Source organism: Schistocerca americana, chromosome 1 (genome assembly GCF_021461395.2).
Source record: "Schistocerca americana isolate TAMUIC-IGC-003095 chromosome 1, iqSchAmer2.1, whole genome shotgun sequence".
NCBI classification, from domain to species: Eukaryota; Metazoa; Arthropoda; class Insecta; order Orthoptera; family Acrididae; genus Schistocerca; species Schistocerca americana.
This window is the reverse complement of record NC_060119.1, coordinates 637,757,910-637,781,491: the sequence shown is the minus strand read 5'-3', so window position 1 is coordinate 637,781,491 and position 23,582 is coordinate 637,757,910. Positions and strand designations below refer to the sequence as shown.

The 23,582-nt window shown below is 40.5% G+C and overlaps 1 protein-coding gene across 1 annotated transcript in view; it reads left to right on the top strand.

Annotated features, from left to right (window-relative positions):
• LOC124607584 (EF-hand domain-containing family member B) overlaps positions 1-23,582 on the top strand; it is a 367,336-nt gene that overhangs the window by 296,749 nt on the left and 47,005 nt on the right. The gene's annotated exons all lie outside the window — the stretch shown is intronic.

Sequence of the window (23,582 nt, the reverse complement as noted above, 5' to 3'; positions counted from 1 at the left end):
GCATCCATATCATGTTTTCTCTAATTTGCATAAACAGTATCAGAGCATAAATGAATTTATAAATCATGTACAAATTATAGATGTTCATACAATTGTATTTAATTATTATATGACATTGGAATAACCAGAAAGAAGCAAATAAAATTCAGCTACTGAAGTACAACAGGCAGAACTATAAGAAATTGCATCACAGTTATGAGCCAAACTTTCTCATGCCACAATTTACACCATTTTCCCATGTATCAACCCAGTACTTGTAACATCTTAGTACTAATTCAGCTCCTGGAATTGTTATTTGTTGTATTTGTGCAGTGCATAACACAAAGGTACAGCCCTATTTTCAGGATACATCCATGACATACAGAAGAAAAAGATATGTTATTTGGACATTCGTCTGGAAAAATGTAATTTCCATATTAGAACTCATTTTCTATGATTCTTCATGGCACGTTAGTCATGAAAAACACATAAGACTTGAATGTATCAGCATACAATATGAAACTCTTTCTTACATGAAATTGCCTTCACATCACAGCCAGAAAGGTTCTCTGCATGACATACCAGGATTCATTCTTCATTAATTCACTATGTTCATTAGGTACAGTCAAGAAGAAGAATCTTTAAGGATGTGGTATGAGTCAAGAAATACATTAAAAAAAGCAGCAACTCTTATAAAATGAGCCTGAATGCTGTATTAAAAATAAATTATCACTTTACTACTTCATGCTGTTTGTGCTCAAGCAAGTCTTTAATCTAGGTTGTCAGGCACTGCATAGGAGTGATTAACGAGATAAATTTTTAGTTTTCTTTTGAGTCAGTAGGGACTCTCAATTTCTTACTTTATGTTGGATGGGAGCTTTACACCAGAGTACATAACTTCAATTTGAACCCTGGACAAAGAGACAAAGCATATATGAAAATTATTTCATGTCTTGTATTGTAGGATAAAAAGCTCTGAGTTAACGTATTGGATCAAATTCAGCCTGAGCTTTCAATGACTACCACCACCATTGTTGACAGGGGCTAAATCTGACAGTCAACCCTTGACTTATCTCCCAATAACAATGATGGAGCCAGTCATAGAAAGCTTGAGATAAAAATCTAAATCTGACATGCTAATAACTTTTCATCCAAAGACACTCTCACAAGAGACTCCATAACCATGTCTTGTATTGAGACTGTGCAAATCATAGCTCAGCTGAAACTGATGCTTATTATCAACAAAAACACCCTTCATGAAGTAAATTTTCTGGGAAGTGTGTGTAAAGAATCCCAAAATTCTTAAAAAAGCTTCTGCAACATGTGTTTGTTTTTTTTTTTTTAATTTTTTTTTTATTTTACATAATATTCTTATTACTCACTGTTACTAATTACATACTTTATTTACTTTATATGTGCTGACCCAGAAGATAATTCCATAACATTACAAAGTGAAAACCTGAAAATAAGTAGTCACTCCCATCTTTATGTCAATATAATGAGATATTTTGTTAAGAACCGAACATACTGAACTGAGCTTCTTAATTACTTTTATGTGTGTGTTGACTATTCAAACATGTTATCCAGGTGGACCCAGTAGAATTTTACACACAGTGTTCCATTTAGTGTATGACCACTAATGCCTACTTCTGGTGCTAGTAGGTAATTTTTGCTTGTTTAAAATTGCTAATATGATTCTTTGTGAGATAAAGAGTTAGAGAGTTAGTAGTAAACTAGTTGTAGCCTTGTTCAGCTATCTCCTGTGATCGATGTGTTAAAGTTGAGTCTGAAGCCTTGATTAGCATGCTTCTATCAAGATCAAATATTACAGTTTTCAAACTTTACTTTAAAGTTTTTGGAAGGTTATTTATGTAGACTTAGAACAAGAGCAGACTCAGTACTTATTCTTGTTGGATCCCAAATGTTAAGCTACCCTATTCTTGTGGCTCAGTCTGTGAATATGACACTCTGGTTTCTGTTATGACAGAAAAATTCTATCAATGCTTCAGACATGCCACCAGTGCCATAATATTTTAGTTCTAAGCGGAGTTCTGTGGTTTACATAATCAAAGGCCTTGACAATGCTACCAAATATGTCAAGATTTTTTTATCTCTAACAGTAATCCATTTGTGAGGTCTTATAAATCTTTTTTGTGAAGTATCCTTTATGAAAGACAAACTTTGGAGCAATTAACAACTTTTCCAACAAAACTGAGGCAGTATTCTATCATAGGCCACTCTCTCAAAAACTTTTGAAGCAACTGGAAGGAATAAAATAGGTCCACAATTACAATTTATGTACTTACCTCCAGTTCTATAGATCACTTTTAAAACAACATACTTAAACTCATCAGAAAATATGTCCTCAGTAATTAGCTGATTACAGAGATAACTTAAATGTAGCCCTATCAAGTTCACATATTATTTTGATCTTCTGCTAGAAATACTATGATAGTGAACATATAAGACTTGAATATACCAGAATACAATATGAACTCTTTTTTACATGAAATTATTGCTTATAGTGAACTGTTGAGTTGTGTGATCTTTGTAGATGTTGCATTGTTGATACTAATGTATGTTTGTAGCACATGTAGTGTCTGTGAAGGTCAATCTAATACATCTGTATTTTCTTGTTTATTTGTGATTGAAGGGAAATAATCATTGAAGTGGTAGGCAATTTCAATGTGTCATCATCTCTGTCACTGCTAATTCCTGGGTCTCAGTTTCATTTGCACCACTATTTTAGTTTTGGATTGAGGCTTTCCCCAATGTCAGATCCCTTCTTACACCTAATTTTGAAAGGCATCTGGTACTCTGCACTTTTATCATTCATACAAATTGCAGGGTCTTTTTTATGTTAATGAGGTACCATATTTATCTGATCACTTGATGACAAATTTTCTCAAATTAGTGATTCAAAAAATACAGGGTCATCTTATGTTCTTAGATGTGGCTACCATAGTTGAAATTTAATTTGATAATTTCAGAATGTGGGGATGGGGAACAGTGGCAGTGGCTTGAGTAATCACTAGGGCACACACAGGGAAAGGAGCAACAAGTGGGACAAAAACTTCAACTTGCTGCCAGCTATGGGAATGACTCCCAGTACTGAACTTTTTGTGAACTTCTACAACATGGTAGTCTATGTGAATCCAAATGAACAGGTTCTCAACTATAGTGCACAACTGGCACCACAAATGAACAAATATTCAACAATAGCACAAATTTCTACAGAAGACAAATTAATTCTAATATAAGTATGTTCTCACAGAACACTCAAAAACACAGCTCAGCAAAGGAAACACAACATTCAACAGTGATGCCACCACTCCACAGCACTGTTAATTTTCAAAGTTGGCAGTGAAGATAAATCTGTCTCACCTCAGTGTTCTGATTTCTGATGATTCAGCACTCAATTTGCTTACATTGTCAATACTGTCACAACGGTAAATTGTATTGATCAGATAATGGATGTCAATCACAGTCATGTATCTTTTGAAATATGAGGATGTATGAAAACACCATTTACAAGTGGTTCTAGCCAACAGTATGGTGCTACTTTTAACTTAATGGTGATTCCTGAAGCAGAGGCCACAAACAATTGTGCAAAAGAAGAAAATTGTGTGGCAATGTGCCTAGTGTGAATAAATTAAAAAGTCCATATTATACATGAATAACTTTTCAAGGACTAAAGAAGGGAAGATTTTATGAGTTGAGGCAGCAGGTTGTGCAGTACATCAGAAAAACACAATGAAGGCTTCTTGATTACTCATGACATCAGAATTAAGGCACTCTAGATAAAGAGTAATTTCCTGCGAAAGCAGCCATATCATTTACTGTCTCAGCTGCAATCACTGCACAGCTTTTATGTTGGTATGACTACCAACTAGCTGTCCACCAGGATGAAAGGCCATCACCAAATTGTGGCCAAGAGTAAAGTAGACCACCCTGTGGCACAACATGCAGATGAACATAAGACACTTGATTTCAGTGGCTTCTTCACTAGCCAAGCCATCTGGACCCTTCCCTCCACCACCAGCTTTTCTAAACTTTGCAGATGGGAGTTATCCTTACAACACATTCTCTGCTCCCGTCATTATCCCAGCCTCAACCTATAGTAACATACTGTTCCCACAACCTCCACCCAGCAGTTTCCACCTCTTCTGTCCATCATCTCCTCCCCATTCTCATCTCCCACCCTATTTATCTGAAGCTCTCTGCTAATGCATCTGCCCATCCTTACCCATTCCTCTCCTTTTTTCTCATCCTCCTTGCCCCACAACCTCCTGACACTGTGCCTGTTGGCACCCTAGTTCCTGCACACTCCAACAGGCAGTATTCGTCTCTCTCCCCATCTGAACACTACTATCCCTTCCCCTTCCCCACCCACTCCAGATTGCTGCATGCATCCCACATGATAGTTGCATTCTGGCCTGAGGTGCTCGAGTTGGTGGTCAGGTGTGCATGAGATGTGTTTTCTTGTGTGTCTGAATGGTGTGTGTCTCTCTTTTAGTGATGAAGGCTGTGACTGAAAGCTATGTAAATGTATTTTAATTGTGCCTGTCTGTGACTTGACATGTCTTCTTTACAGTAAGAGCAATCTGTTTTTCCTACATTGTTGACCTTTATCTTTAGCATTCATCCGTAGTGCCACATTTCGAAAGCTTCCATTCTCTTCTTGTGTGAACTGTTTATTGTCCATACTGGGAACAAACTAAGCAGAGTATTTAATTTTCCCCAGAAATTACTGGTGTTCTCTTAATAAGGAAGGCTGAAGTAATTTGCCAATGGCTTCCACATGCTGCTGCATGAGGAAGGTTATATTTTTGCTCAAAATGAATCTCAATTAGTTAATATTGGGGTGAAATAACCATCGTTTTTGGAAGTTACATGCTGTTTATAATGTTGAAGAAAGGAGTTGCAGATTTATGATTTTCCTCAGTTACTAACATGTCACCTATATCATTTCCGCACATTGGGACTGGCATAAGATATTGATCTAAGAAGCACCAAAAATGGTTGCAGTATTTTCATTTCTGGATGAAAGATACATGTAATGATTCATATCGAAAGAAGTGTTTACCTTAGTGCTTCCTCATCCAGTAGAAGATATAACTAAATATCTAATAGGCATATATGGTAACAACCATTTTAATTCCATAAATCAGAGGATAGGGATCAAGAAATGTTTGACAATTGACTGTAGAATTAAAATCTCCAGGTATGCAGGCACAGAGAACGTGAAAAAGCTTCAAAAAAAGGGCTTAAGATTACCATGGAAGTGTGTTAGTTCCCACACCCTTCATATTCTGATCTTTTGCCTACAAAAGAAGCCATTCCTCTGCATGTGATCTTAAATGCACACTGTTGTCCCAGTGTCATTTTTGTTCAAGTACCATGATAAAGAAATGATTACTACCAACAGATATCTATCACTAACACAGTTTGTGAGGTCACAGTATGTTTAATTCACACAGCTACCACCTACACAGCTTGTTCATTTTCAGCTGTGTAGTTCTTGCTACTACTTTGCCTCTGTATTGCAGGCATTGAAGCAAATATGCTATTTCACTGAAGGCTTCAAATTTTTGCAAGTTTCAGCCAAGTGAGAACTATGAACAGTTTGTGAGGCACACAAAAATTACACATTATACTACTAAAAATAAATTTATCATAAATATAGTTCTGTAACAACTTGGTGTGAGTGGGGTCGCTATGGTGTAGTGGTGGTGGGGTGTCAGGTTGTGGAGGTGGTGGCCAGGGGTGGCTAGGAAAAATCTGCTGCAAGACACAGTATATTTTATTTCATCTTGAACTACAGCATCAGACTGCTGAGACATCCGTCAACATGTCCTCTGCAGACATGTCATCCACTGGTGGCACTGATGACATTGTAAGGTCGCAGTGGTGGGATGGCCGTTAGCTGTCCATATCCTGCTTTGCTGACACTGTTTACCCCACTCAGCAGCTCATGTCTGAGTAACAGTATGTGGCCCCGAATGAGCAGTGCCTGCTGGATTCTCCTAGGCAGCCATTGCTACTGGGTTAGGAGCTCATCATGGTGTGGAAAAATAGCAGCAGTACTCCCCTGACTGTGTACCATTGCCCTCCCCAGCAGAAGTTTGGTGCTGCCATGGAGCCTGCAAGATGGCTCATCCATTGTGTCATTGTTAAGTCCACAGGTGTGGACATAGAATGATGTGAACGCCTGCTGGATTCTCCTAGGCAGCCATTGCTACTGGGTTAAGAGCTCACCATGGTGTGGAAAGATGGCAGTAGTACTCCCTTGACTGTGTACCGTTGCCCTCCACAGCAGAAGTTTGGTGCTGCCATGGAGCCTGTGAGATGGCTCATCCATTGTGTCATTGTTAAGTCCACAGATGTGGACATAGAATGATGACCTTGTGTGGTGAAGATGCCTGGTCAGACCTGTGTTAGATGCTGGTTGGCCCGTAGCACAATGGAAACTTGCATGGAGCTGATGTTGCAAAGGGTGCTGCCAACAGTCCTAGAATCAGAGAGTATTTATAGTGGTTAAAAATAGCACACTTGTTGCGCCAATACATTGCTTTCAGACATGTTCAAATCAACACCCCTGTGTCTGCATGATGTGGAAATACTCTGCAGCCCAGCTTGTCATTGCAGGCCTTTTCTGGAATGTCACCATGATTGTATCTCCCCTTAGCTGAATGGTCAGTGTGACAGAATGTCAATCCTAAGGACCCGGGTTCGATTCCTGGCTGGGTTAGAGATTTTCTCCACTCAGGGACTGGGTGTCATGTTGTCCTAATCACCATCATTTCACCTCCATCAACACACAAGATGCCAAAGTGGCGTCAAATCGAAAGAGTTGCACCCGGTGAACGGTCTACCCGATGGGAGGCCCTAGTCACATGAAATTTACACTTGACACCATGATTGTGTGGTTTGGCCCAGCCACCTTGCAGTCTACAGTCAGGCTTGCTTGTGAAATTACATATCATTGCCTCTGTACAGCCTGCTTGATTCACATACAGTTGCAATGGAGCTGCTTTTGAATCAGTAATGCCCTAAATTTAGTGATGGCATTACATGTATCCCCTCACTGAGTAGACCCAGACCCCGGGTCTCAACCCATGAGCAGTCTGCAACAGAAAACTTCATATAAAAACTCGCTAAATAGGTTATTTACCATTTTCATCTTACATTAAGCAACAAAGCTCTGAAGATGGGATGCCCCCTTACAATTCTCAGTGGACTGGCTCATTCATCTGTCCTTATGCTGCTACAAAAAAGCTGCATTCTCATTTGAGCTACCTCTTAAACATTAAATCCTCCAAAACACGAAACAACTATTTCCATGAATATCCCTTCATTTTGCCCTTATGGCATCCTACAACAATGCTGGTTTCAACACTACTCAAGGTTAGTTGTCTTTCTAATCACAATTAATTATACACTACAATACAACTCACTTATTACTACACCTATCTTCTTGCACCCCTTGTACCTTCTCATGTATGAACAGTTGACCAGTCCAATGGTATCTGATGTACTGGAGGATTGCACACATGAATGGCCCTCTGCCTAAGGTAGACAACAGCTGCACAAAACAGAGTCATCACTACTACATTGTCAATGGTTGTAATGCTTATGGTCCTATGCCACGACTTCTCCAGATGTTGCTGTACTGGTGGTATTTGCTCTACTGAAACATGTTCCTCGCATGTGTCTATTAGCCAGTTTAAGAAGAGGATTACATTAGGATCTAACATTTCATTAAAGTAGGTAAGATTTCTCATTGGAAGGATTGCGTGGCTTCCCTGTTCAGTACAACCATTGCTGCATAATGTTCAAGAGACTGACTGATTAAAAGTGTGCATTGTTATGTCACAGTCTGCTCCATTAATAATTATTCCACTCCAGTGCAGTTCTAAACAATTAGCTCCCAAGAGATTACTTTGCTTATAGCAGTTCACCATTTAAAATTTGATACTGTTTACAGAATAAACCTAGTGTGAATCTGCATTCTAAAAATAGGGCTGTAGCTCCAGGACATTATGTGGGCAATCCTGACCTTCTGCTTTCCCTAAACACAAACGCATCTCACACATACTGATATAATTATGCCCACCCATGTTGGGCAGATGGTAACCCTCTCCCATTGACAATGCTCAAGTTTGGTTAGTGACATGACTGCATGACTATCACCATCTTCTGCGATCAGCAGCACTTCCTATGTTTTTACTTAAACAGACTTCCTGGAGATTCCCCACTATAGTGGGTGTGCATGTATGGGGTAACATTTAAATATGGTTCACCTGTTGCTAATTGGAAATTGTATTAATATATACAACCATGCTATATCTGTCCTGATCTCACCACTGCTATATGGCAATACAGTGATAAATGCGAATTTTTAACTAAAAGTTCCAGTTCTAGTGGCAACTCGTTCTGCACTTTTGAGCGGCCTACCAAGAACTGATAGAGGATTAAGAGAAATGAACTCTGCTGCCCATGTGGTGCATGTAAGACTGCTTTTTGTAACTCTGGCAACACTACCTGAGCATCTCAGAAACTATTGGCTACAGATTGCAACCATCTTGCTACTGAGACACAAAGGTATTACAGACATTGGCTGCAAGTGGACATTGATTTAAATCAGTGGGATAGGTTGCAAATTTGTGCCAGACTGGGTTTCGAACCCGGGCCTCCTGCATACAAGACAGATGCCCTGACCACTGTGCACCTAGACACAGTGGCCATAACAACTGCACCAATTCCCATAGCACACCTCCCGTCAGATCCAAATTCTCTACCTATCTACACACTACGAATGTAGTTGTTGCCCATTATTTTCATTACTTGTGGCATTTCGCAGATTCCTGCAAGAGTTCAAGCATGGTATGCATCTGCACTAAAGAGATCATTGGCTGTCCTCAATGGAGGAGATCTCACTGGTGAGTATGTTACACAAAACAGAGTCAACACTAACACAGTGCCTTTGGTTGTGATGCTTCTGGTGGTCCTGCTCCTCTCAATATTGCTGTACATGTGAGAGCATTTGCTCTGCGAAACACATCACTCTTGTGTGTCTATTAGCCAATTTAAAGACAGGATTAGATTAGGATTCAATGTTTCATTTAGATAGGTCAGATTTCACAGTGGAAGGATCATTATTGGCTCCTCTGGCCAGTACAACTGGAGTTGCATAATGTTCAACTTTTTTCCTTTGTAACAGAAGCTGACAGGTAAAAGGTCTGCCCTGTTATGTCACAGTCTATCTCGATAATAGTTACTCCATTCCCATGCAGTTTCAAACATTTAGCTCCTGCTCATAGCAATTCACTACTACAAATTCAGTAATGTTTACAGAATAAACCCAGCTTGAAGCCACTTGCTGAAAATAGGATCACAGCTCCACGAAATCGTGTGAGCAATCCTGACATTCTGCTTTACCTACATGCAAATGCATCACCACCCAGGTCAGACAGATGGTAACCCTCTCCCTATAACAATGCTTGAGTTCTGTTAGCAATATTACCTCATGACTACCACCACCTTGAACAATCAACAGTACCTCCTATGTCTTTACTTGGACAAACTTCCCCAAGGTTCCACAGTTTAGTGGGTATGCACATATGGTGTAACATTTGAATATAGCTCACCCATTGCTAATCAGAATTCATATAAGCATACACAGTCACGCTACATCCATCCTGATCTTGCCACTGGTATATGGTAATACTGTGGCAGATTTGACTTGTCTGGTTTAACTACGAGTTCCAGTTCCAGTAGCAACTCCTTCTCCACTTTCTGCAGGCTTACCAAGAACTGATCCAGCATTAACAGAGCTGGATTCAGCTGCCTATGTGGTGCATGTACGACTTCCTATCCAAAGTATCCACCTGAGCCTGTGTAACTTCCAGGTCCCGATTCACAGCATACACTGTCATCTGTACCAGATGCATTATCTCCATTGTTTATGTTCATAATTCCCATATTTTGTTCAATACCCCTTGTTCCAAACTGCTTAACTGTTAAGTATGCCATTCCAGGGTGGCCTTATTCCTCCATGCTACATCACTCACTCACTCTATAATATCCTTCAGTTCTCAGATATCACAGACATCTGTGGCCACAAAAACCATTTTCAGTAACCTACCCCATGTCAACCAACGTCACAAGTGTTGCTGTACCACACGAGGCACTACTTCCACAACCTGCTGCATTTGCTCTCACAATTGTTCATATGACTGGTGCAACCTACCATAATCATGCCTCATTTCCTTCAGCATGTCTTTACCTTTCATCTCCCTCCATAATTCCATAAACACATTATCCAAACATCCCACTTTCTTAGGCAATTCCTGAGTATTTAGGATCAGCTTCCATGACCAACAATGGTGTGCGAGTTCTATATCTTCTTGCTTGTGAAAAGTACTCCATTTCCAATGGTAGTACCTACAGCACTCTAAACCAATCCTGGCAAAGAGGAGCAACACTCCCAAGATAATGATTCCCCTCATCTTCACTTCGACCTGCAGCAAAATGGGACTCCTGCCTTTGAAAGGTCTGCTATCTTGTAGCAGACGAAAAGAAAATTCAGCTCTGAAATACCTAGCTTACACACTAATGATCTACAAATATAACATTATATATAACTTGAACTAATCTCCTTCCTCCTGTTCTCAACTGATATGCTGATCACTTATGCTTCTAAGTAACATGTACATTCTAACACAAACATAAACTGTCAGGCAGCAGTAGCCAGCCGAGACAGAAGCAGCAACAGGGAAGTAATCGATTTTGTGACTTTTAAGAGTTCCTAACCAGGAGCAAATTTTATAATATCATCTGTGGGCTTTAATAGTTTAGCTTCTTGAGTTTCTGTGTGTTTTTAATATATAATAGCCACAGTTCTTGTGTTTTCATTTGGGTCAGAAAGTAAACTGATGTTGTGACATATTACAAGTTCCTAATCGGGGGCAAATTATTTAGTTTCGCCTGAGTGCTTCAGTAGTTGGGTTTTTGAATCTCTGCATATTAATATGATTTATTAGACACAGTTCCTGCATTTTCATCAGTGTCTACATTAGAGTTGCGCAGTGCATGCTGATAGCCCATTTATCTGTATAGGTTAGTTTTCCACGGTCTTTAGTATGGACAGGGACTACAATTGTTGTGTGTTGATGAGAACCGAGTTGGTGACACTTCGCTCTCAGCTTCAAGCTGCGATGGCTTTGGTTAAACAGCTTGAGGCTGCAGTGGATGGGCACCACTGTTGTGGGCTGGCCATGGGGTTTCAATGGTCGTCCAGCACGTCCAAGTCCTCCGATCAGTCCTCACCAGTGCCCAGCCCAGTTACTGCTCGCACTGAGGTTGACCTCTCACCTGTGGTTGAGTGGGAGGTAGCCCCAGGGCATAGCAGGAGGCGAAATACTTCCCAGGTGGCCGCATGTAAGGCCTCCCTGGTTTGTCTGACAGACAGGTTCCAGATCTGTCTGTGGCTGACACTGTCGCTGAGCCAGATGCTGTCGCCTGTCCTGTTTCAGAGGAAACCTCTCGGCTTGGAAGATCTGGACAGTCACAGAGGGTGGGATTATTGATAGTTGGGAGCTCCAATGTTAGGCGTGTTATGGGGCCCCTTGGGGCCATGGCTGCCGAGATTGAAGAAGGGAAAGAAAACCAATGTGCATTCCACATGCATACCAGCTGGAGTCATTCCAGATGTGAAACGGGTCCTCCCTGATGTCACAAGGGACACAGCATGCAGCCAACTGCAGGTGATTTCTCACGTCGGTACCAATGATGTGTGTCACTTTGGATCAGAAGCGATTCTCTCTGGTTTCAAGTGGCTAACAGAAGTGGTAAAGGCTACCAGTCTTGCTTGCAAGATGAAAGCAGAGCTAACCATTTGCAGCATAGTTGACAGGACCAATTGTGGATCTCTGGTTCAGAGCCAAGTGGAGGGTCTTAATCAGAGGCTCAGATGGTTCTGAAACCAAGTAGGCTGCAGATTCCTCGACTTGCACCAAAGGGTGGTTGGGTTTCGGGTTCTGCTGAATAGGTCAGGTGTCCACTATACGCAGGAGGTGGCTACACAGGTAGCAGGGGCTGTGTGGCATGGACTGGGCAATTTTTTAGGGTAGAGGGTCTCAGGAAAACACAAGAAGTTCTTCAGTCACAAAGGGTGCAGGCTGAACACAGGAAGAATGTAGATACAGGAACCATTGGTTGTAGCTGTGTTGGGAAAGTACCAGAGCTCCAAGTGTTAATAGAAAGCACTGATGCTCAAATCATTATAGGCACTAAAAGGTGGCTAAAGCTGGAGATAAGTTCAACTGAAATTTTTGCAAAGAACCTAACACTGCTCCAAAAGGATAGGCTAAACACAATCGGCAGTGGTGTGTTTGTTGCTGTGAGAAGTAGCTTATCTTGTCGCATAGATAGTTCCTGTGAGTTAGTATGGGCAGAGGTCATTGTTGACAACCAGAATAAAATATTAATTGGATCCTTTTACCAACCTCCCAATCCAGATGATACAGTTGCTGAAAGGTTCAAAGAAAACTTGAGTTTGATTTCAAACAAGTTCCCGACTCGTATGAGTATAATTAGTGGTGACTTTAATTTACCCTCAATATGTTGGCAAAAATACATGTTTAATTCTAGAGCTATGCATAAAACATCATCTGAAATTTTGCCGCAGGCCGGAGTGGCCAAGCGGTTCTAGGCGCTACAGTCTGGAACCGCGCGACCACTGCGGTCGCAGGTTCGAATCCTGCCTCGGGCATGGATGTGTGTGATGTCCTTAGGTTAGTTAGGTTTAAGTAGTTCTAAGTTCTAGGGGACTGATGACCTCAGCAGTTAAGTACCACAGTGCTCAGAGCCTATTTTTTTTGAAATTGTGCCAAATGCATTCTCTGAAAATTATTGCAAAATGCATTCTCTGAAAATTATTGCGAGCAGTTAGTTCATGGGCCCACATGAATACGGCTGTGAAACCACACTTGACCTCTTAGCAAAAAATAATCCCGAGTTAATAATGAGCATAAAAATGGATGCAGGGATTAATGAACTCAGGGTTGTCGTAGCAAGATTGAATATTGTAACGCCCAAATCCTCCAAAAATAAATGAAAAATATACCTATTGCAGCGTTACATGGCTTTGTGCTTAATTGTTGTTGTTGTGGTCTTCAGTCCTGAGACTGCTTTGATGCAGCTCTCCATGCTACCCTATCCTGTGCAGGCTTCTTCATCTCCCAGTACTTACTGCAACCTACATCCTTCTGAATCTGCTTAGTGTATTCATCTCGTGGTCTCCCTCTACGACTTTTACCCTCCATTCTGCCCTCCATAGCTAAATTTGTGAACCCTTGATGCCTCAGAACATGTCCTACTAACCAGTCCCTTCTTTTTGTCAAGCTATACCACAAACTCCTCTTCTCCCCAATTCTATTCAATACCTCCTCATTAGTTATGTGATCTACCCATCTAATCTTCAGCATTCTTCTGTAGCACCACATTTCGAAAGTTTCTATTCTCCTCTTGTCCAAAATACACTCCTGGAAATTGAAATAAGAACACCGTGAATTCATTGTCCCAGGAAGGGGAAACTTTATTGACACATTCCTGGGGTCAGATACATCACATGATCACACTGACAGAACCACAGGCACATAGACACAGGCAACAGAGCATGCACAATGTCGGGACTAGTACAGTGTATATCCACCTTTCGCAGCAATGCAGGCTGCTATTCTCGCATGGAGACGATCGTAGAGATGCTGGATGTAGTCCTGTGGAACGGCTTGCCATGCCATTTCCACCTGGCGCCTCAGTTGGACCAGCGTTCGTGCTGGACGTGCAGACCGCGTGAGACGACGCTTCATCCAGTCCCAAACATGCTCAATGGGGGACAGATCCAGAGATCTTGCTGGCCAGGGTAGTTGACTTACACCTTCTAGAGCATGTTGGGTGGCACGGGATACATGCGGACGTGCATTGTCCTGTTGGAACAGCAAGTTCCCTTGCCGGTCTAGGAATGGTAGAACAATGGGTTCGATGACGGTTTGGATGTACCGTGCACTATTCAGTGTCCCCTCGACGATCACCAGTGGTGTACGGCCAGTGTAGGAGATCGCTCCCCACACCATGATGCCGGGTGTTAGCCCTGTGTGCCTCGGTCGTATGCAGTCCTGATTGTGGCGCTCACCTGCACGGCGCCAAACACGCATACGACCATCATTGGCACCAAGGTAGAAGCGACTCTCATCGCTGAAGACGACACGTCTCCATTCATCCCTCCATTCACGCCTGTCGCGACACCACTGGAGGCGGGCTGCACGATGTTGGGGCGTGAGCGGAAGACGGCCTAACGGTGTGCGGGACCGTAGCCCAGCTTCATGGAGACGGTAGCGAATGGTCCTCGCCGATACCCCAGGAGCAACAGTGTCCCTAATTTGCTGGGAAGTGGCGGTGCGGTCCCCTACGGCACTGCGTAGGATCCTACGGTCTTGGCGTGCATCCGTGCGTCGCTGCGGTCCGGTCCCAGGTCGACGGGCACATGCACCTTCCGCCGACCACTGGCGACAACATCGATGTACTGTGGAGACCTCACGCCCCACGTGTTGAGCAATTCGGCGGTACGTCCACCCGGCCTCCCGCATGCCCACTATACGCCCTCGCTCAAAGTCCGTCAACTGCACATACGGTTCACGTCCACGCTGTCGCGGCATGCTACCAGTGTTAAAGACTGCGATGGAGCTCCGTATGCCATGGCAAACTGGCTGACACTGACGGCGGCAGTGCACAAATGCTGCGCAGCTAGCGCCATTCGACGGCCAACACCGCGGTTCCTGGTGTGTCCGCTGTGCCGTGCGTGTGATCATTGCTTGTACAGCCCTCTCGCAGTGTCCGGAGCAAGTATGGTGGGTCTGACACACCGGTGTCAATATGTTCTTTTTTCCATTTCCAGGAGTGTATTTATCGTCCATGTTTCACTTCCATACATGGCTACAATCCACACAAATACTTTCTGAAACGACTTCCTGACACTTAAATCTATACTCGATGTTAACAAATTTCTCTTCTTCAGAAACGATTTCCTTGCCATTGCCAGTCTACATTTTATATCTTCTCTACTTTGACCATCATCAGTTATTTTGCTCCCCAAATAGCAAAACTCCTTTACTACTTTAAGTGTCTCATTTCCTAATCTAATTCCCTCAGCATCACGCGACTTAATTCGACTACATTCCATTATCCTCATTTTGCTTTTGTTGATGTTCATCTTATATCCTCCTTTAAAGACACTATCCATTCCATTCAACTGCTCTTCCAAGTCCTTTGCTGTCTCTGATAGAATCACAATGTCATCAGTGAACCTCAAAGTTTTTATTTCTTCTCCATGGATTTTAATACCTACTCCAAATTTTTCTTTTGTTTCCTTTACTGCTCGCTCAATATAGAGATTGAATAACATCCGGGAGAGGCTACAACCCTGTCTCACTCCCTTCCCAACCACTGCTTCCCTTTCATGCCCCTCAACTCTTATAACTGCCATCTGGTTTCTGTACAAATTGTAAATAGCCTTTCGCTCCCTGTATTTTACCCCTACCACCTTTAGAATATGAAAGAGAATATTCCAGTCAACATTGTCAAAAGCTTTCTCTAAGTCTACAAATGCTAGAAACGTAGGTTTGCCTTTCCTTAATCTTTCTTCTAAGATAAGTCGTAAGGTCAGTATTGCCTCACGTGTTCCAACATTTCTTCGGAATCCAAACTGATCTTCCCCAAGGTCGGCTTCTACCAGTTTTTCCATTCGTCTGTAAAGAATTCGTGTTAGTATTTTGCAGTTGTGACTTATTAAACTGATAGTTTGGTAATTTTCACATCTGTCAACACCTGCTTTCTTTGGGATTGGAATTATTATATTCTGCTTGAAGTCTAAGGGAATTTCGCCTGCCTCATACATCTTGCTCACCAGATGGTAGAGTTTTGTCAGGACTGGCTCTCCCAAGGCCATCAGTAGTTCTAATGGAATGTTGTCTACTCCTGGGCCTTGTTTCGACTCAGGTCTTTCAGTGCTCTGTCAAATTCTTCACGCAGTATTGTATCTCCCATTTCATCTTCATCTACATCCTCTTCCATTTCCATAACATTTTCCTCAAGTACATCGCCCTTGTATAGACCCTCTATATACTCCTTTCACCTTTCTGCTTTCCCTTCTTTGCTTAGAACTGGGTTTCCATCTGAGCTCTTGATATTCATACAAGTGGTTCTCTTTTCTCCAAAGGTCTCTTTAATTTTCCTGTAGGCAGTATCTATCTTACCCCTAGTAAGATAAGACTATACATCCATACATTTGTCCTCTAGCCATCCCTGCTTAGCCATTTTGCACTTCCTGCCGATCTTCTTTTTGAGACATTTGTATTCCTTTTTGCCTGCTTCATTTACTGCATTTTTGTATTTTCTCCTTTCATCAATTAAATTCAATATTTCTTCTGTTACCCAAGGATTCCTACTAGCCCTCGTCTTTTTACCTACTTGATCCTCTGCTGCATTCACTACTTCATCCCTCAGAGCTACCCATTCTTCTTCTACTGTACTTCTTTCCCCCATTCCTGTCAATTGTTTCCTTATGCTCTCCCTGACACTCTGTACAACCTCTGGTTTAGTAAGTTTATCAAGGTCCCATCTCCTTAAATTCCCACCTTTTTGCAGTTTCTTTAGTTTTAACCTACAGTTCATAACCAATAGATTGTGGTCAGAGTCCACATCTGCCCCTGGAAATGTCTTACAATTTAAAACCTGGTTCCTAAATCTCTGTCTTACCATTATATAATCTATCTGATACCTTTTAGTATCTCCAGGATTCTTCCGGGTATACAACCTTCTTTTATGATTCTTGAACCAAGTGTTAGCTATGATTAAGTTGTGCTCTGTGTACAATTCTACCAGGCGGCTTCCTCTTTCATTTCTCAGCCCCAATCCATATTCACCTACTACGTTTCCTTCTCTTCCTTTTCCTACTCTTGAATTCCAGTCACCCATGACTATTAAATTTTCGTCCCCCTTCACTACCTGAATAATTTCTTTTATCTCATCATACATTTCATCAATTTCTTCATCATCTGCAGAGCTAGTTGGCATATAAACTTGTACTACTGTGGTAGGAGTGGGCTTCGTGTCTATCTTGGCCACAATAATGCGTTCACTATGCTGTTTGTAGTAGCTTACCCGCACTCCTATTTTTTTATTCATTATTAAACCTACTCCTGCATTACCTCCATTACCCCTATTTGATGCTTAATTACAGACTTACTAATTTATCAGTTGATTTGTTTTCACCACGTAACGCCCACTGTTTATGTCCTTCTTCGTTGCTGAGCGATGTATCACTTTTCGTTCTGACGCCACAACTCTTCCTTTCCTATATCTTTACTACTTTTTATCTATATAAATGATGAACTATTGGTTTTGCCATTTAACAACTTTTTAATAACTGTGAAAGTATTGCAGGCATCGGGTCCCACCTAATGTGTGACCCGCCTATACGTTTTACATGAACCTTCCAAGACTCGATCGATCTGTTTCCAGAGAGAAAACAGAATATCTCTTCCTTTGACATTGTCCAACAACGACCTAGGAAGCTTGACGCCCTTGCGGGCCAGGCTCTTCCGTGGCTCGTGGTAGTTTGCAGCATTCGTTTTATTCAGATTCAGATTCAGATTCTTTATTAGTCATTCAGCATTGTTACATGCAATAGACTTCGTCAGTTCACTTAACCTATTAATTTTACAAAATAAATTTTTACATATTTAAGTTGATATTGCGCATTTCTAAAAATTCTTCTAATGAATAGAATGGATTAGGTAACAAGAAGTTATGAACATTATCTTTAAATAATTTGTCAGGCTTGATTGACCCATTTTTAGACAATTTGTTATATATTTTAATTGCCATATACTTATGACTATTGTTAGTTTTAGCTAATCTATTTTGTGGCAACAGCAGAGAAGTACACGTTCTTGTATAGTAGCCATGCCTTTCATTTGTTACACTTACATTAGGTAGTTCAGCAAGTATGTAGTTAACACTGTCAAGAATATATAAGTTAATTACTGTTAAAATTCTATATTTAATGAACAATGGTTTACAATGTGTTCTATTATCTACCTTAGCCATTACTCTGATTGCTTTCTTCTGGATCACCATAATTTCATTTATTTTTCTGCTGTTTCCCCAGAGTATTAACCCATACCTTAAAACAGATTGAAAAAAGGCGAAGTACGCTGTCCTTACGTACTCAAATGTCACACAACACATCAGTCTCTTCAACAAATATATAACTCTTGACAACCTAACCACTATGTGATCAACATGAGAGTTCCATGTTAGTCTGTTGTCAAGTACAATACCTAAAAACTTTGCCTTTTGTTTTTCTATTTTTGTAGTCTTTGATAGACTGAACCACATATTCTGGGTCTTTTCCTCATTTAATAGCAGACCATTGGCATTAAGCCATGATGTTGCGTTTTCTTTTGCCAATTTCATATCACTTACAAGGTTATCAAGTACATGGTTTACAGATAGAAAAGTTGTGTCATCTGCATACATATATGTCTTTACATCTATATTTCCTGGTAAGTCATTTATGTGTACAAGGAAAAGAAGTGGTCCCAATTATTCCTTGCCCACTTGCCGCTACGTCAAACTTTCATGGTGATCGTTGGGCAACGTCTTCCACGTTATCTGCAACATAAATAAACTTTCTTCCCACAGTATTTCTGAAAACCCAAAAACAAACTTAAAGAACATAATAATAATATCTGTTCTTACAATTATTCGTATCAGTTTTGGTCGATTTAATGAGGGGTGGGACAGGCCTAAGGCTTGTGATACCACACTATTCAAAGAAAGCAGATAAAAATTCACTTGATGTCTTCTTGAGACAATCTCCACTCTTCCCAAATTAATAATATAAGTGTAGACCAGATGTTGCTTGAATTCAAAGAAATAGTATCAGTAGCAATTGAGAGATTTATACCAAATAAATTAACAAACAATGGAGCTGATCCTCCTTGATACACTAAACGGGTCAGAACACTGTTGCAGAAACAACAAAACAAACATGCCAAATTTAAACAGACACAAAATCCCCAAGATTGGCGATCTTTTACAGAAGCTCGAAATTTAGCACAGATTTCAATGCGAGATGCTAATAACAGCTTCCAAAACGAAACTTTGTCTCAAAACGTGGCAGAAGATCCAAAGAGATTCTGGTCGTATGTGAAGTATGTTAGCAGCAAGAAACAATCAATGCCTTCTCTGCACAATAGCAATGGAGGTACCTTCCAAAATGCCTTCACAAAAAAACACAAAGTAAATATTCCAGAATTCGAATCAGGAACAGCTGCCAACATGAGTAATGTAGAAGTAAATATCCTCGGAGTAGTGAAGCAACTTAAGTCACTTAAAAAAAGCGAGTCTTCTGGTCCAGACTGTATACCAATTAGGTTCCTTTCAGAGTATGTTGATGCATTAGCTCCATACTTAACAATCATGTACAATCGTTCACTAGATGAAAGATCCATATCCAAAGACTGGAAAGTTGCACAGATCAAACCAATATTCAAGAAAGGTAGTAGGGGTAATCCACTTAATTATAGGCTCATATCATTAACGTCGATATGCAGCAGGATTCTGGAACATATATTGTGTTCAAACATTATGAATTACTCGAAGAAAATGGTCTATTGACACACAGTCAACACGGGTTTAGAAAACATCAGTCTTGTAAAACACAACTAGCTCTTTATTCGCATGAAGTTTTGAGTGCTATTGACAAGAGATTTCCTATCGATTCTGTATTTCTGGATTTCCAGATAGCTTTTGTCACTGTACCACACAAGTGGCTTGTAATGAAATTGTGTGCTTATGGAATATCGTCTCAGTTATGTGACTGAATTTGTGACTTCCTATCAGAGAGGTTATAGTTCATAATAATTGACAGAAAGTCATCGAGTAAAACAGAAGTGATTTCTGGTGTTCCTCAAGGTACTGTTATAGGCCCTTTGCTGTTCTTTATCTATATAAATAATTTGGGAGACAATCTGAGCAGCCAGCTTAGGTTGTTCACAGATGATGCTGTCATTTTTCGACTAATAAAGTCATCAGAATTTCAAAACAAATTGCAAAATTGTTTAGGAAAAATATCTGAATGGTGTGACATTTGACAGTTGACCCTAAATAATGAAAAGTGTGAGGTCATCCACATGAGTGTTAAAAGAACTCATTAAATTTCAGTTACACAATAAATCAGTCAAATCTAAAGGCTGTAAATTCAACTAAATACCTTGGAATTACAATTACAAACAACTTAAATTGGAAGGAACACATAGAAAATGTCGTGGGGAAGGCTAACCAAAGACTGCGTTGTATTGGCAGGACACTTAGAAAATGTAAGAGATCTACTAAGGAGAGTGCCTACACTATGCCTGTCCGCCCTCTTTTAGAATACTGTTTCATGGTGTGGGATCCTTACAAGATAGGTCTGACAGAGTACATCAAAAAAGTTCACAGAAGGCCAGCATGTTTTGTATTACCACAAAATACGGGAGGGAGTGTCACTGAAATGATACAGGATTTGGGCTGGACATCATTAAAAGAAAGGCGTTTTTCACTGCGATGGAATCTTCTCATGAAATTCCAATCACCAACTTTCTCCACTGAAAGTGAAAATATTTTGTTGACAGTGACCTACATAGGAAGAAATGATTATCACAATAAAATAAGGGAAATCAGAGCTCGTATGGAAAGATATAGATGTTCGTTCCTTCCGTGCACTATACGAAATTGGAATAATAGAGAATTGTGAAGGTGGTTCGATGAACCCTCTGCCAGGCACTTCAATGTAATTAGCAGAGTATCCATGTAGATGTAGTACTGCTCTCTCCTACTTCCTTGATCTTAACTCATACAGAATCCTCTATATACAATGTTTCCATGCTTCCTCTTCCTCCTACTAGCCACATCCTTACTCTCGGTTGATAACAACACTTGTGTGAATGCACTTAGAGAGCCTTGAAATGGTTTCAGACGTCTGAACAATAGTTGTATACATTGGTAATTGGAGCTTGGCATTTACCTGCAATGTTGTTTCAACTACCTGATATGACCCCTGCTAAAGAGTTATAAATTTCATGGTCTTGTTTTGGAATGTACTGGTTTGATAACTTTTCTTGCCGACCAACTTTGTACTGTGGTAATTTGCTCACATGATTTCCCAATCATTCCAAGCATTTCAGAGCTGTAGTGTTTGCTCTCTGATTGCACTTCAAAATTTCCATAACTGTTGTAGCAAAATCCTTGACAGACACCACATTAGAGATCAAATTCCACAAACAGTATTAAATACTTTAGAAAACTTAGATACCTGGTTGGATTTAAACGAGTTAAAATTAAACATGGAAAAGACACAGTTAATGCAATTTAAAACAAAACAAGCAAAATCAAATGATATTCAGGTCAGTCACAGAAACCAGGATTTGCAGGAAGCTAGCTGTAAGAAATTCCTACGAATGCAAATAAATAAAAATCTATCATGGGGGTCACACATATAGTACCTTTCAAATAAATTAAATAGCCTAGCATATACAATTGCACAGTGCATAACTTAATCATAGCTAACACTTGGTTCAAGAATCATAAAGAAGGTTGTATACATGGAAGAACCCTGGAGATACTAAAAGGTTTCAGATAGATTATATAATGGTAAGACATAGATTTAGGAACCAGGTTTTAAATTGTAAGACATTTCCAGGAGCAGATGTGGACTCTGACCACAATCTATTGGTTATGAACTATAGATTAAAACTGAAGAAACTGCAAAAAGGTGGTAATTTAAGGAGATGGGACCTGGATAAACTGAAAAATCCAGAGGTCGTACAGAGTGTCAGGAAGAGCATAAGGAAACAATTGACAGGAATGGGGGAAAGAAATACAGTAGAAGAAGAATGGGTAGCTTTGAGGAATGAAATAATGTAGGCAGCAGAGGATCAACTATGTAAAAAGACGAGGGCTAGTAGAAATCCTTGGGTAACAGAAGAGGTACTGAATTTAATTCATGAAAGGAGAAAATACAAAAATGCAGTAAATGAAGCAGGCAAAAAGGAATACAAACATCTCAAAAATGAGATTGACAGGAACTGCAAAATGGCTAAGCAGGGATGGCTAGAGGACAAATGTAAGGGTGTAGAGGCTTATCTCACGAGGGGTAAGATAGATACTGCCTACAGGAAAATTAAAGAGACCTTTGGAGAAAAGAGAACCACTTGCATGAATATCAAGAGCTCAGATGGAAACCCAGTTCTAAGAAAAGAAAGGAAAGCAGAAAGGTCGAAGGAGTATATAGAGGGTCTATACAGGGGCAATGTTCTCGAGGACAATATCATGGAAATGGAAGGGGATGTAGATGAAGATGAAATGGGAGATATGATTCTGCGTGAAGAGTTTGACAGACCACTGAAAGACCTAAGTCGAAACAAGGCTCCAGGAGAAGACAACATTCCGTTTAGAACTACTGACACCCTTGGGAGAGACAGCCCTGACACAACTCTGCCATCTGGTGAGCAAGATGTATGAGGCAGGCGAAATTCCCTCAGACTTCAAGAAGAATATAATAATTCCAATCCCAAAGAAAGCAGGCGTTGACAGATGTGAAAATTACTGAACTATCAGTTTAATAAGTCACAGCTGCAAAATAGTAATGCGAATTCTTTACAGACGAATGGAAAAACTGGTAGAAGCCGACCTCGGGGAAGATCAGTTTGGATTCCGTAGAAATGTTGGAACACGTGAGGCAATAATGACCCTATGACGTATCTTAGAAGAAAGATTAAGGAAAGGCCAACCTACGTTTCTAGCATTTGTAGACTTAGAGAAAGCTTTTGACAATGTTGACTGGAATACTCTCTTTCAAATTCTGAAGGTGGTAGGGGTAAAATACAAAGAACAAAAGGCTATTTTCAATTTGTACAGAAACCAGATGGCAGTTATATGAGTCGAGGGACATGAAAGGGAAGCAGTGGTTGGGAAGGGAGTGAGACAGGGTTGTAGCCTCTCCCCTAAGCTATTCAATCTGTGCATTGAGCAAGCAGTAAAGGATACAAAAGAAAAGTTCGGAGTAGGTATTAAAATCCATGGAGAAGAAATAAAAACTTTGAGGTTCGCCGATGACATTGTAATTCTGACAGAAACAGCAAAGGACTTGGAAGAGCAGTTGAACGGAATGGACAGTGTCTTGAAAGGAGAGAATAAGATGAACATCAACAAAAGCAAAACAAGGATAATGGAATGTAGTCGAATTAAGTCAGGTGATGCTGAGGGAATTAGATTAGGAAATGAGACACTTAAAGTAGTAAAGGAGTTTTGCTATTTGGGGAGCAAAATAACTGATGATAGTTGAAGTAGAGAGGATATAAAATGTAGACTGGCAATGGCAAGGAAAATGTTTCTGAAGAAGAGAAATTTGTTAACATTGAGTATTGATTTAAGTGTTAGGAAGTCATTTCTGAAAGTATTTGTATGGGGTGTATCCATGTATGGAAGTGAAACGT